Source organism: Aulostomus chinensis, chromosome 7 (assembly GCF_037954235.1).
Source record: "Aulostomus chinensis isolate RoL2024-O1b breed Wild chromosome 7, RoL_Achi_v1.0, whole genome shotgun sequence".
Classification (NCBI taxonomy): domain Eukaryota; kingdom Metazoa; phylum Chordata; class Actinopteri; order Syngnathiformes; family Aulostomidae; genus Aulostomus; species Aulostomus chinensis.
Genome location: NC_141326.1, coordinates 18,897,329 through 18,911,873, shown reverse-complemented (window position 1 = coordinate 18,911,873; position 14,545 = coordinate 18,897,329).

Genomic DNA, 14,545 nt, shown 5'->3' with positions numbered 1-14,545 from the left:
TCACCAGTCCATCACAGGACCAACACATAGAGACAGACAACCATTCACACTCACAGTCACACCTACGGTCAATTTAGAGTATCAATCAGCCTCGTCCTCTCTTGATGTCTTTGGACTGTGGGAGGAAGCTGGAGTACCAGAGAGAACCCACACAGGAACAGGGAGAACATGGAGACTCCACACAGAAAGATCCCGTACTGGAGCCGGGGCTCAAACCCAGAACCTTCTTGCTGTGAGGTGACAGTGCTGACCACTGTACAACTGTGCTGCCCATTTCCTATTTGTGTCATTGACAAGCACTAAAGAAGTTTCCCGACATGAGGATCATCTTTAACTGTGATGTAGAACCCACAGGCAAAGCCACCCTTCGTGAAATAACTATTAAATCAAGAACGCTTGAGTTACATGGAAATTTTTCTCTTTCTTTCACGCCATTTGCACCCTGCAACTATTTCTATGAAAGTTTCATATAGAAAAGTGAGCTGTAGGAGCCAGCCTCATCAAAGCCCTGCACCCAAATGAGGTAAAAAAAAAAAAAAGAAAGACAATTAGATTCACAAATCTCAGTCAAGACAAACTAGTGGGCTTATACTTTCTACAGCGAGCCAACCGCCCCGTAGCAGCTGTCAGGATGTGTTTTGAAGAGAATGTCTCTACTTTGAATCTGTGAGACAGTCAGAGGGAGGGATTTTTCAGTGGTTACAATTATTTTGGAATGATTCCTGTGGAACCACTTGCACCACTGAGACTAAGACATGCATGTGCTCATACCACTGTGTTGGCGTGTGTGGTCATGCGCTTGTGTCCAGGTTGATGTACAATATATTAATCAGTACATGTTGAAATTATGCATATATGTAGCATTCTAATATCATTCAATGACAAGCAGTTTGCTTAGGAAACAATTAGATCAAGATGATATCATGTCACCTTGCCACAAGTAAACATTTCAACTTGCAAAAGCTGTTCAGATCAGTCCGTGCAATGCAGCTGCTTGCTGCGGCAAATGCTGCTAAATGCCCATCCAAAATACAAAACTGCATGTTGTATGGCTGACAAATTCTAATTATACAGCAAGGAAAATGAATGATGTGATTATGCATACAAAAACAATCCAGTGTGGAGTTCCTCTATGGAACACAAAAGTACATGAATCCAGTCTTCATTCAGTGTTTCGATGATTGACTTGAATATGAAACTGCAGAAAGTCCCTGCAGCAGGCGAGATGTCAGACCGATGTTACATTCATAAGCTGCCAGGACAAACAGCAATATAGTGTTTGTCTTGAAGGCAGAAAAACAATCAGGACCAGAAAAAAAAATGGAGAACTGCATCATGAATGATCCGTCTCAAAACCTAGTATTTTTTCATGTGTAAAATGGAATTTAGTTTTCATCCATACAAAGAAATTCATAACAAGTTTTTCCTTTTTTGTATATTTTCCCCATAAAACTACGATTAATTACTCATACAGTTGAGTTCAACTTCATGCAAATTAGCAGCAACACCGTGGAGGCAGTAACCCATCGTAGATTTGGGATTTGATTTTCTTCCAGATTGTTCTGAGCAAAGCAGTCTTTGTGGTTTCCAGATCTGTTCTCATTACTGTCTGTAACCTGGCAATTAAATAAAAGTCAAGGGGGATAAATGAATGGAAGAAAACTTAAAATAATAGAATAAATCTTAAATGTTGCAAAGTTTTAACTCCCCCCCCCCCCCCCCGCTGGTCTTTTCATTTGCAAAGTATTCAATCCCACCCCCCCAGATTCCTTGAAAATGAGATGAATATATGGCCAAACTGCAGAGAAGAGAAGATAAAATAATCCTTTTTAAATACACACATGGGGAAATTCCAGGCAAGGCATTGGAAAGCAGAGCATCCTAATGTAATGAATAGCAAAAAATGGTAAATAAGCGTGAAATTTAGAGGTAAGGAACACACGCGTAAAATGAACATTAGTAAACGTAGACATAGAAGCAGAATCCACATGTGGAAATCTAAAAATATCAACAATATGCACAAGTGGACTTATCAAAGGAGGAACTGAGCAAAAATGAAAACTAATTGACAGTTGAGTTATTATTGCAGTGTTTTGTTTTGTTTTTTTAGAAATGACTCTGGGTGAATTTCACAGTCAGTCCAGTTAAACAGAACTGTGGATTATAAGGTGGTGTACTGGGACTGCAGCGGGAAGGAAAGACCCCGAGTATCACTCCTTCGCACGCTTCAGCTGACAGTATCAATTAGTATAAGATGCTTCAATTGGAACAAAAACAACTGCAGGAGAGAATTCAAACTCTACATGATGAAATGTTTTCGTATGACACTCAAACACATTGCAGGCTTTGGGCCAGTGTTTGACTTGAGAGAAGTGCGGGCAACACAGCCAGTAACAAAAATAATCAGCCGGATTCCTGTGTTAATTCCGTTAGTAATGGCACTCAGTTCCTTAAATAGCAAAGTCAGGTGGGAAAGGGGATCAGTATGAAATATTGTAAAGGGTTTGGATATAATTTGCTCTTGAAACTAGAGGCAGGTCAGTGTGTTAAGGCTGAGTACCAGGCCTCAAAAAAGCTCCATCCTCTTATTCTGATGTTGTTGGCTCTATCTTGTATCTTAAGCTCTTTACAAACCCTCGATGAAATCTGTTTTTCATTTCCAAAAGGCCTGAAAGGATTACTGGTGGCTGCTAAGGGACACGTGGGAGGAAGGGAAATTACTGCCGGTTGTGTTTGTTTTTGTTGTGGCGGCGCCTCGTGAGCAAGTAAATATGAGGGGGAGCTGAGGTGAAGAATAAGCAGTTAGTGTGCAAATTAATTGTTCTTTTTTATTTGAATCATGCTGCAACAACAAAAAGAGTCTAAATCTGAATCAAGGCGATATAAAATTGCTGCTTGTAGTAAGAGGACGAAAAAGATTAATTTAATTTTTTTCAATAAGGATTTTGGTTGATGGGAGAAGGGAAAACGTGGCAAGAGAATCGTCTGAGGCGGACCTTGTGGAGCCGCTGACAGGACTTAAGCTTTTCAATCTAGAATCTGCTCCAAGTATGACGAAAAGACAGGAGAGGATTACAAAAAACCTCACTCTAAATTCTGCAGGAACAAAAGGCACCAATTAGCCAGTTAATTTATTAAGAATCAGAGGAAAAGGCTGTGTTGAAATAACGAATGCTGAATGGCAGCCATGTTTTTCTTTGTCGAAAGGGGAGAAGCTAAGCGCTAACATTTTTGCAGAGTATCTCATATCTGCAAAACTACAGAGAAGATGAGCATCAGATCATAAACCCTAAATCGTATGATTATCAGCTAAATAATAGGTGAAGGTCAACTGAGTAGATGTGGTCTACACATTTTGGTTTTGCTAATGCAGCAAAAGAAGGAGCTGGAAGCCCAATGAAAAGGTTTACACACAATGATGAGACTACACACACTAATTCTTATGAGATCAGCAGTGTTAGTTCGTGGTGGTGTTTGGTGTGTCAGCATAAAAAGGCGTCTGTTAAATGTGTATTTTCCCTATTGCCTCAAAATTGATGAGAGTTACCGTGTGTCCAAAGAAGATTATACAGAGGCAACCGAGGCTTCTCTGGATCAATCGGGATCAAACCCAAGCGAGAGAAATCAACTGTGTGATTCTCGGTAGTTCAGGAAATGAAATGTTTGCATTACATCCCTGCCAGTTGCTTGTGTCATGGCAAACATTCCTGTGAGGGAGAGCGACAGAAGGTTTTTACTTCATGAGATCTTGAAATATAAAACCAGCTGTTTCCATCGTCCAGCTAATCAGGGAAACAGCAACCCTTAAAAGCAAATTTTGCATGATGAAATTTAACTCTCTCCTCTGTGCTCATAACTCAAAGGACAGCAAGAAGAGAGACCAACCTGATTTTTCGCAGTATTTTAGGGACACAGACAAAGGACCTCAAAAAAGACAAACCTCCACCTCCATGACCTGAAGCCATGTGATTGGATAATAATTCAAAAGAAAAAAAATCCTTCAGAGAAAAGGTTGGAGGATGTGGCGGTGGCTGGCGCCTCACCAAATGCTACTTACCACAGTATTAACAGAGGAAATTGCAAAAATGGCTACATGGATTCATGAGATCCAGCATGAAAGGACGCCAGGGCTGGAGACACTGGACAACGAGCAGCACAGCCCACAGGACTGGAGATGAACCAGACGGGCAGATGATTAGAGCCAGCGCAAGGAAGAAAATAGGAAACTGAAAAAAGAGAGGCAGATCAAAGGTCAAGTCAACTGTGCTTTTGAGTCTGCAGTTTGTCAAATAGTGACTCATCCTGAAGCATTTTGGTGGTTAACCTTCATTAAGTCAATTAAAAACAGACAGAACAACAGACCGACACTCGCGAGGGAATCATTAGAGTGTGATCATTATGGTCAAGGGCTGGCATGTGTCAAGACGTGCGGAGGAAGGTTGAGTCATATGCAGATGAGGCAGGAAGTACCTGAGCCGCTCAGATTTATTAGAATAACTCCAAACAAAAGAAACAAGTCAGATTCCAAACAGTAAAACAGGTTGTAAAATGGGCAAAGCTATGACGAAGCAGAAACAAGTTGCAAAAGCAAACAAACAGCGGATATAAGAGAGTGAAGGGAACAGGAATACAACAGAAATAATGAGCGGACAGAAAAGAGGAGGTCAGGAGGAGCAAGGCGACCCAGGCAGATGAAAGTGATGGCATTAAAAAAAAAGAAGGACTGAAAAAACAAAGGTCTAAAACTTGATTTTAGAGTACAAAACTGAAATTGTACAGCCCAGAGGGGACTGTAACCTGGTGATGATGCTAAATATGGGACGTAAGGGGAACTAACAGTCAGACTGCTGGAGGGATGGCAGCAGCGAGATGCAGCGGCCAGAGTGCCAGCAGCTGTTCATTAATCCTTTGGTGTGAGAGAAGAATAATGACATTGGTGTCCAACTGGCTGTCTGCTGGGTGGAAAACCATTTCATCTGTTACAAAGATATTTCTGTCTTTTACTACGGTCGGTGACACATTGACTATTACACGGTTGAAATTCAAACAGAGCCTGAGGGACCCGGCAAAGACTCACCACTCAAGTTAAAGTTGACCACTGGAGATGTGGATAAAGACACCAGTAAACAGTTGTGGACTGAACCGAGAAAACATCATGAGAGCCACAATAGCTTCCTGCATGCCGCGCCCCCCCCCCCCCCCCCCCCCAGAACAGCACTGTCAGGGTGGAATTCTCTTATTTTTAATTTAGCTGTTAAAATTAAAATCTGATTTTTAACTTGTGAATAGATGGCAACAAAACATTGTTGAAAATAGACATTGATAGATTATGAGCAATCACAAACTCAGAAAGAGGCATGATGACATAATTTATGCCTTCGAAGATGAAAGAATTCTTCTGCGCTCATCAATGGAATGAAAACTTTCTGACGACAGAAATGCAAACGCACATTTCTGTTGAAAATCTAATTAAGCTGCACAAGGACTGAAGATTATCATGGCTCACATTATTCTTTTAAATCATTATAATGTGTATTAACTGTCTCGTCGCATTAAACTCCATTCATTCGTCTGTCTAGCTTATTATACCAGACGTAAGTGACTGTACTTGAGGAGCTACGATGGAAGAGTGACATGACGTGTTATACTCTAAAGGAATCATTATCTGTGGTCGTGTTGTCCTCTTTGATGTTGATGTTGCAGCTGTTAACAGCGACATCCCTGCAGGCGCCGCTTCATTTCACAACCAGCCCTCCTCATTTGTTCTTTTAAGAAAAGAGAATCACACATAAAGAGAAGCTGCTGAGATCTTTTGTTCATGTGTAGCATTCATTACACAAGTTGCGGAATTTGGGAGACATCCCCAAGCGAAGTCTACGTACCAGTAAGCATTAAATCTTGTCAAGAAATACACAAGATATCTAATTTAACTGGGGACCTGTCGAGGGTGAACCCCGCCTCTTGCCTGAAGGCTGCTGGGATAGCCCCCCCGGATCTTATCTGCACATTTATGTTTTCTTGAGTGCATTTTATTCGTTCACTCCTGCTGCATTTGCTTAAAAATCACAGTAAAAATCCTTTTAACTGGTTAGATAGAGAATTTATTTTTACATCACTTTACTTTCAGGGTGGCAAGGTGGTGCAGTGGTTAGCACTGCAGCATCCCAATGATGGATGGATGGACATTTACTTTCAAATAATAGTAATTTCCTCGTGGAATTTCATTCATAAGAAATAGAAATTCTTAAGTAAAAAGACTCGTGGTGAGAGAACTTTATCAGTGCTTTCTGGCCTTCTTTTGCCTGTTTTCCTCTGTTTGTTCAAGAGGATGTTTTCCATTGAAACAAACCAAGAAAATGATTCCTTATTTTCTTCACTTTATTAAAATCAACCTCGACAGCTGATTCTTCAACAGAGAGCAATAAATCCAGGTCAGAGCAAAAATGTGCAACGATGAAACCTTGGCAGAAGTTTAAAGAGGAAGACTTTTCTTCTCACCTTCTTCTGGGAATTCCTGCCATGTGACCGTTGTCACCTCCGTTCTCCCAGACGCCATAAGTCCCTGATCGATCTGACCATCATCTTCCTGCCCACGTTCCCTGAACCCCAGCTGCTGCTCTTTCAGTGTTGTTTTTGCTGTCAAAGGTCCATGAACTATTCTGCACGTTTGTGGAACCAGACCCCCCCCCCCCCCACACACACACACACACACACACACCACACAAACACACACCTCACCACCTGACATACACTCGTGCAACACCTGTTGTTGTGGTTGTAACAGGTGACTCATCTGACAGGCTCCATCTACGTCTACTGACTCATTTTGCTCATTCCAACTTGATTTCTTTAACAGAGTTCACTGTTTTGTTTTGTTTTGTTTTTTTGCCATGATGCTCATATGGCATTTAATGAAAATATGAAGACACATTTTCAAAGCTGTGTCGGTCATAAGAGGACCTTGTCTGCCGGGGGATGTGGGGAAGTGCATGCACTTGAAGAGTTTTCAAGGAAAGAGGATTTGAAAGGCTTGTTTGAAAACTGGTTTAGGTTACATTTTCCTGTAATTTCACGGAACCTTTTAGAGAAAATAGCAAAACAATCAACGGAGCAGAAAATGATCCAGCTGAATTGAATGAAAAAAACAATAGCAGGAACACAGCAGCATTTCTACCGGCCTCATCCTCGATTGAGATTTCTTTCATCTGCATGTGCTGAAAAGCTTCAAAGCACATCTATGTGATCAGAAGGTCGCTTTGAGGGTTAATGAATTTGCGTAACACTGAAATTGTGTCTCTTGGTTGCGGTCCCACGTAGGGTCACGAGCGAGCGACCTCGGGCAGACACACTCCATTCGTGCTATGAGTGGGAGGAGAAACCATGACAGCCAAAATAGTTGTAATTGGCCCAAACGCATCCCAAAATCGTGTTGTGATAACAATTTCATGTCAGCATCGTCTTGCTAAATGTGTTGCAGCTGATAATGACGGACTAATGTCTTGCTACACTGATGCTCTGATTCACTGATGTTTATTTACTTCAACAATGGATGCAATGATACCCTGTAAATCTCAATGTCAATCTAAACTGAACTGCAAAAATCTTCATCCCAATGTTAAATCTAAGTGTTAACCACAATGTTACATTTACATCTAAATTTTGAGTCTAAATATAATTGCTAAATCTTAAAGCTCAATCAAAATCTTAGATATTAAACCTTAAACTAACCTAAACCTGAATCTACACATTAAATGTTAAATCTGAGTCCTGTATCTTTAATGGTCAAACAGCTTTTAAATGCGAAAAGGTTTTGCTGTATAGATCAATAAAACAAGCAGTCACACAGTGATGTCATAGGAAGATGATGACTTTATTTTTATTTCTTTAAGAAAAAAGAAAAATCCTTTTAAATGTTGGTTTCTTTTGATGTCAGGCGTCCTTTGAAGCTGTTGTGTGCTGAAGTGTTGTTACAAGAGAGCGTCACGAGAGAGGAGTTCAAGCTTCTTCAGGAGTTCAGGCCAACTTAAATTGGATTTTTTTTTCTCCTACTTCTTCTTTTATTAGTGTCCATGTCATCGTGTTTAATTAGCTGTACCTCTAAGTTGTCCAGTCGATCACTCAGAGCAGTCAGTGGGTCGGTGATCTGGAGGTTCCGGGGATTAAACCAACAACCCTCTTGTACCTTCTGAGCCACTCGGGTCCTCCTCAGCTCGTACGGGGTTTGGTCTTTTTCTAACACCAACAGGAAGTCGGAACCATTTTATCAACTAAAACTACAACTTTCAGCCTAAATCTCAAAAGCTGGAAGTTCAAGGAGCACCTGAAAGAGGTCAGAGACGTTCGTTCCAAATCCCTAAATATTTCACATCAGTAGTGAAGATAGAGAAGACTCACGCTTGACGTTTGACGCTGCTGAGCACACTAACCCTCACAGCCATGACAGGAAGAATTTCAGGTCAAAGGGGTGTGAAATTGAAAATGTTATTCTTCTCTATTCCAAATGTTTTACTCTAGTTCTGCTATTTTACTGTCCCAACATGTGACCTTTTCCAACACAGATTTCCCCATATACACCTTAAATGTTACCAAAATATCTTCCTGGATTAAACAGAAGGTGTTTCTGATATCTGTTGTGAAAAAAGAGTAGTTCTTTCTTTAGTTTCTCTGTCTTTCTGTCTTTTCTTTCTTTCTGTCTTTGCTTTAGTTCAGCAATTTAATGTTAATCGACACATCGCACAGTATTAAGCTCTAAAAACACAAAGCTGGAGCTTTTCTTCTTCGTGTTTGAACACTTTGTCTACCAGTCTGGACATACTGTATATGTTGTCATACTCACCAAAACAATCAATGTCAGCTTACATTTTCTTTCAACAGTCAAAGATTATTTGAGCTGATTGCGTTTAACTCTGTCTGAACAAATAGAAACAAGAGAAATTAAATGATCGTGAACAGAGACAGCTTGCATTTAACCAATCCCCGGAACAGATGAATATGATGAGACATGTATAAGTCCCAAGAAACCCGTACTTGCGGTACGGATGGGATTGATAGTCATAGCAGGTATGTGTCTCTCTCTCTCTCCATCTGTCTCTGTCAGTGTGTGTGTGTGTGTGTGTGTGTGTGTGTGTGTGTGTGTGAGAGAGCAGCAGATTAGATGTATCTGCCTCTTGCACTGATGCTCTGAGATTGGCATAATCACATATTTTGGATGCTTCTTGCTCCCAGTGGTGTAGCCAAAATAATGGTGCTAATAATAATAATAATGCTACCTCTGCTTTTACTTTGCTGTACACTGAATTTTTTTTTTTTTTTTTTGTTCTTCCGTCTCAACTGTTTTTGCACCGCAAATTTACGCCAACGTCAGCTACTTTGTGCTATACATGAATGAATGGCAGAGAGCAGAGGGAGTGGGGGGACACTGTAGACAAGTGTATTGAATGTGATTTGTGGGAGCTGATGAAGCGGGGGGGGGGGGGTCAAATGCTGCTATGTCACAACAAGATGCTCCACAATTCTGTACTTAAGACAAAATGTGCCCTTTATCAAAATGCCATTCATATAATGTTGAAATAAACTTTGTGTTTGCAGTGGTAAATCGCTGATTTTAATAGCACTTTATGTTCCGCTTCACTCTCTCTCGCTAATGGCGGAGGTTACCATGAAAGGTGCCATCCAGCTCATCAGGAGCAATCAGGGATTCGATGTTTTCCTTGGAGGCCATGTCGGAGTGTCTCTGGAGAGCCATGTGGGCGGCACCAACCTCATCACTGTCCACTCAGCACTCTTTACCTACAGCCTCACCACCCCTCCACCGCAAAGTGCTGCGACTATGGCTTCCAAGAAACACACATTACCCATAGACTACAGTAGTTATATAACACATGGACACATGATTACTTCTGTATCCCAGTACTACTTAATACTTCATCTCTTAACTTCTGTGAATGTATTTAGTTGGGGATGCTCACCACATAGTCTTAATGAACATGTTAATTTGATCAGTAATTTGATAGCATACAGTCTGATTCTGAGTTTTACTCTTAAAAAAAAAAACGACCCCACAGCCTACAAGCTTCAGCTCTACTGTGCTGCTCATAGGTGGTTGCTGTGAAATTAATAGAAATTATTGAGAGGCTCCATGAAAACACAGATGATGCAATTATGCAGCTGCGGAACCAAAGCGCTGCAGGCAACGGGGTAATTTTGATTAGAATCTAATTATATTATTTTAAAATCCACCCATGGATGTAAAAAGGAGAAGCTGAACAGTCTTTAAAAAGATGACACAACTGAAACTTTTGGCATGACATGTCATATTGTCACCTGGTTGCAGAACTATGGAGCCCTTGAGGGGTCGTGGGGAGGGAAAACATGATGGTTAAAAAAAAGATAAACAAATAAAAACGATCTCACAATAACTTTGGATGGCTTTTCTCGATATACTATACTTTTGCAGCCCAGTATCACAAAATTCGCTTCACCTCTAATTTGAACAAACCAAAAAAATGGCATTTGATTGGTAATTTAATTCATTCCCATGTCGAGGATGATGAATTTAACCATTTAGGACTTCTGAGTCCACCAGGATTAACAAATACATTTTGACTTTTCCATATTATCTTTTGTAAAGTACTCAGCAGTTATATTTGTATTATTTTAGTGTAATGATCTTCTTGAATCATGCCAGTATAACAGTTACACTGGAGGAACTGAAGCTTGGTTTAAAAGTGGTCTTGGAAGACTCCAGTCTCTTTAGGAGCTGTTGAGAATAATTTATAATTAAAAGGTCAGAGCAGCAGGTCACAATCATGAGATGGAATCCACAAATCTGCAACCCTGTAATGCTCTCTTGTCAATTTAAACCAAAATCTTGTAGGAATGTTTCTAGGACCTTCTTGGATCTATTCCGAGGAAAAGTCCACGAATCTCTGAGAGGGAACTTGTCTGTCTTTGAGTGACACTTCTGGGAGGAGTGGAATGGAATATTCTCCGTGGACGATTCGATCCATGAATGTCATATTTCCCCATGTGACCATCTGGGGTGAATTTCTGAGGCGATGTCGCCGTGAAAGGAGGGAATCAACCCCCCGCCGCTAGAAGAAATCCTTTTCTTTGAGTCACTCTGCACACGTAAGGGAGATGTGCAAGGTTAATGACTTTTTACTTCACCCTTCAGGGAGAGGTGCTTGACTGTGAATACCTGAAGATGTACCTGTCATCCCCATGCTGTCGGTTTTCAGGTTCAACAATCATGACCTCCTGAGAACACAAGTGGCGCTACAGGACCTCTGATTTATTAGAATAGTAAGACAGGAGATAAATTACTCATATCCATGTATTCATGAGGAATCTTAATGCTTGAACTCATTCTATGTGAGACGCGGTGTAATTAAGTAGTTAACAATTAATTAATTGTTCCACTTCAACACAAGTAATATGCTAGGACACAACACGACGAGACATTTCGCTCAGCTTTAGAGGAATAAAAGTGTTGGTGGGTATTAAACGGGGGCCATATTTGAATTCTAATGGTTCCCATAAGGAGTTGAAGTGTTAGTTTCCACTCCAGATGAAGCTTCTCGGTTTGGCAGCGTTGCACAATTCGAAGTAAGGATTTATTCATGCTAGATATAACCTGATGATGACTAACAACTCAATATTTCATAATGATTCCATTTCATTTCTTTTTACCTCAGAAAAAAACAATATAATGGGTGACCTGTTCTGATCTCTGCTGCTGTTTTTGAATGGTGAGGTGTTAAAGCCAACGGGGAGAAAGTGCCAAGCAAAAAAAAAAAAAAAAAAAGAGAGAGACAGAAGAAAAAGGAAATAAAATGGAAATTAGAGCATCTCCAATTCAATGACCTTGGAATAAACCTCCATCTGCTTAAGAACAGACACTAAATGAAGCGTGGAGGAGGTATTTATTTGAGTAGCTGCCATGGTCAGTAATGATCATGTAACATTCTTTTTTTTTTTTGGAAAAATCAGAGACTTTACGATCACACATGAAGCAATTAAAATCAGGGGCATGACAAGTGTGCAGCTGCAGCGAGTTATGATACTAATGATTCTAATGATAATTCTGCTAACCTGCCTGACTTAGTGGGCCATAACCCCTTGAGATGCATCATTGTCCTCGGCCTTTGTCACGATCAGCAGACCTGCTGCAGCTTATTGAGTACCGGCAGCTTGTGAGGAGTGCTGATGGGTGAGATATCGTCAATATATGCTAAAGAGTGAAAAGTAGAAGTAGTGTGTACTGGTGAGTACCGGCCAACTTGCAGCACTGCTATGAATGATGATTTTAGAGCAGTTTTCAGCCAGTGAAAATGATGCAAATACAATTAATTGAAGGAGAGAAAAAAGAACGTGGAAAAAATTGTGAGAATTCCCCTCATTAAAGCTGACATGATGACATTTTGATTTCAGAACAATGGAGGCCTCCTCCGTCTCAACAACTGCCAGTCTGAACTGAATATCAGCTGACCTAAAAACAGTTTCCCTCCAATCATACCAACAACAAAAGTACTGCCACATCAAATAGAAAAATACCCCAAAACAAACAATTATAAATCATTTAATTAACAATGTTTGAGACTGCAGAGACAAAGCGCCATGTGTTTTTCAGCACCATGGACAACTCACATCGACCCTCATAACGCAGCTGTGTATTTTTGTGGCTAGAACTGGAAAGCATGAGCTGTTTTTGTCAGGAAGAGGAACCACGTGGAATTTGAATCCTTTTGTCCAAGTTTTTCACGACATCCACTGGTTGTAGTGAAGAGTGGAAGACTTTAATCCAACTCAGTAAACTATTAGACGAAAAGAGAGAGTGGTTCGAAGTTGTCATTCAGTGTAAAGGGCTTTTAAAGGTATGGATGTTATTCTCTCTCAGGAGCGCAGCTTTTCCTCTAGAAACAAAAAACTGATTCAAAGTCTGGTAGCTGCCCTAAAACTGGACCATATAAAGAAATTTAACCCTCGGTTATGAAGAGCAGAGCTTGGAAAATGGATGACAGCTCCATTCACATGGCACAGCTGTGCGCTGAGAGACTGAAAGGGAAAAACAATCTTAACAAACAGCTGTTTTGTTGTTGCTGTTGTTGTTGGTATTTCTTTTGGATTGCTTCAGGTGTCCAGTCAACTTCCCTACCAGTAACCTAAAAGCGGGGGGCATTTCAATTCCTGCCTGAATCGTTTTGTCACTTGTTACATCGATGACTCGCAGCGTCAGAGAGGGGAGGTTAAAATAAAGAAAAATGTTTGACGCTTTTCAGGTACAGAAGATGTCACCACGGGGTTCATCCAGTCACTGCTGAGGAGCTTTCAGTCAAATCCCAGAATAATCTGGTGGGGTTCAGCTGTGGAGATTTCTGGTAGACTTCTGCTTTTGTCTGAGTAAGATCAGGTCATCTGATCACAATCCCAACCTGTTATTATGGTTGTATTCTGAAGTTATTGCATAATAAATGTATCTAAGAAGGAATATCTTAGTAACACCTGGCAGCACATTGAGACTTCAACATGATAACTAATACTTGTGTTCTGACACTGCGCAAGCTCATTTAAAAGCTGCTCAAATATTCTTTTAGATCTCAGCTCACGGTTGGTTATCTGTGACAAACAGAGATCAGGGTGGAGACAGAGAGGGAGATAGAAATGAAGATACTAAATCAGTATTGATGGGATCATTAAACTGATGGTAAGTATGTCCAGGAGAAAAAGAGGCTGGACAAAGAGGGGATTTGTTTTGAAACGTCTTGGCCTCTGGACATTGCTGACCTTCGAACAGCCGATTCAAACGATTCAAAGACCGTTCTGAAGTCAGTCTGGAAGGTCATGAATGAATATTAAATGGCATTAAAGAAGGGGAAAATGGAAATGTGAATATCTGCAATTCAATGATCTCTGGATAAACTCTGAAGAACACTGAAGTGAGATTGACTTGCAAGATTAAGTTTTGCAGGGTAAATCAGTCTTTCTCCAATATTAAGCATTCTTTGGGTTTCTGAGTAATATTCAAAAATACCCAGGGGAGGAATTTTATGGTTTTCAAATCTAAGAAACATCAGAACTTTTGAGATCAGGGCTCTCAATCCAATCAACAAACCATCTAATATCTGCATACACGCATCATCCATTCGCTAATGTCAGACTTATTTAATAATCCCTGCAGCCACCTCCATAATGATGACATGGTTTTTCAATCAGTTAAATTTTTGATGGTTGAAAAATGATAAGAGCCCAACAAGCATCATCATCATTCTTATCCAGCTTTGGACTTTGCCCACAAATGATACCTAAAATACAGACTCAGAGCGGGTGATTCTAGGTTAGAGAGGCAGAATAGAAATTGTTTTCAAGCTTCCAGAGAAGAGAAGATGGTTCATAACAAATGATTCTACTGTCACAAATGACAGAAAGTCTTTGGTCAACAATAAAGAAAAACTAATTAAGACCAACATGGAACAAAAACAAGTAAGAAATCCTCCAGCAACAACTGATTTGTAATGTTTAAAAAGACTTCACCATAGCCATAGTC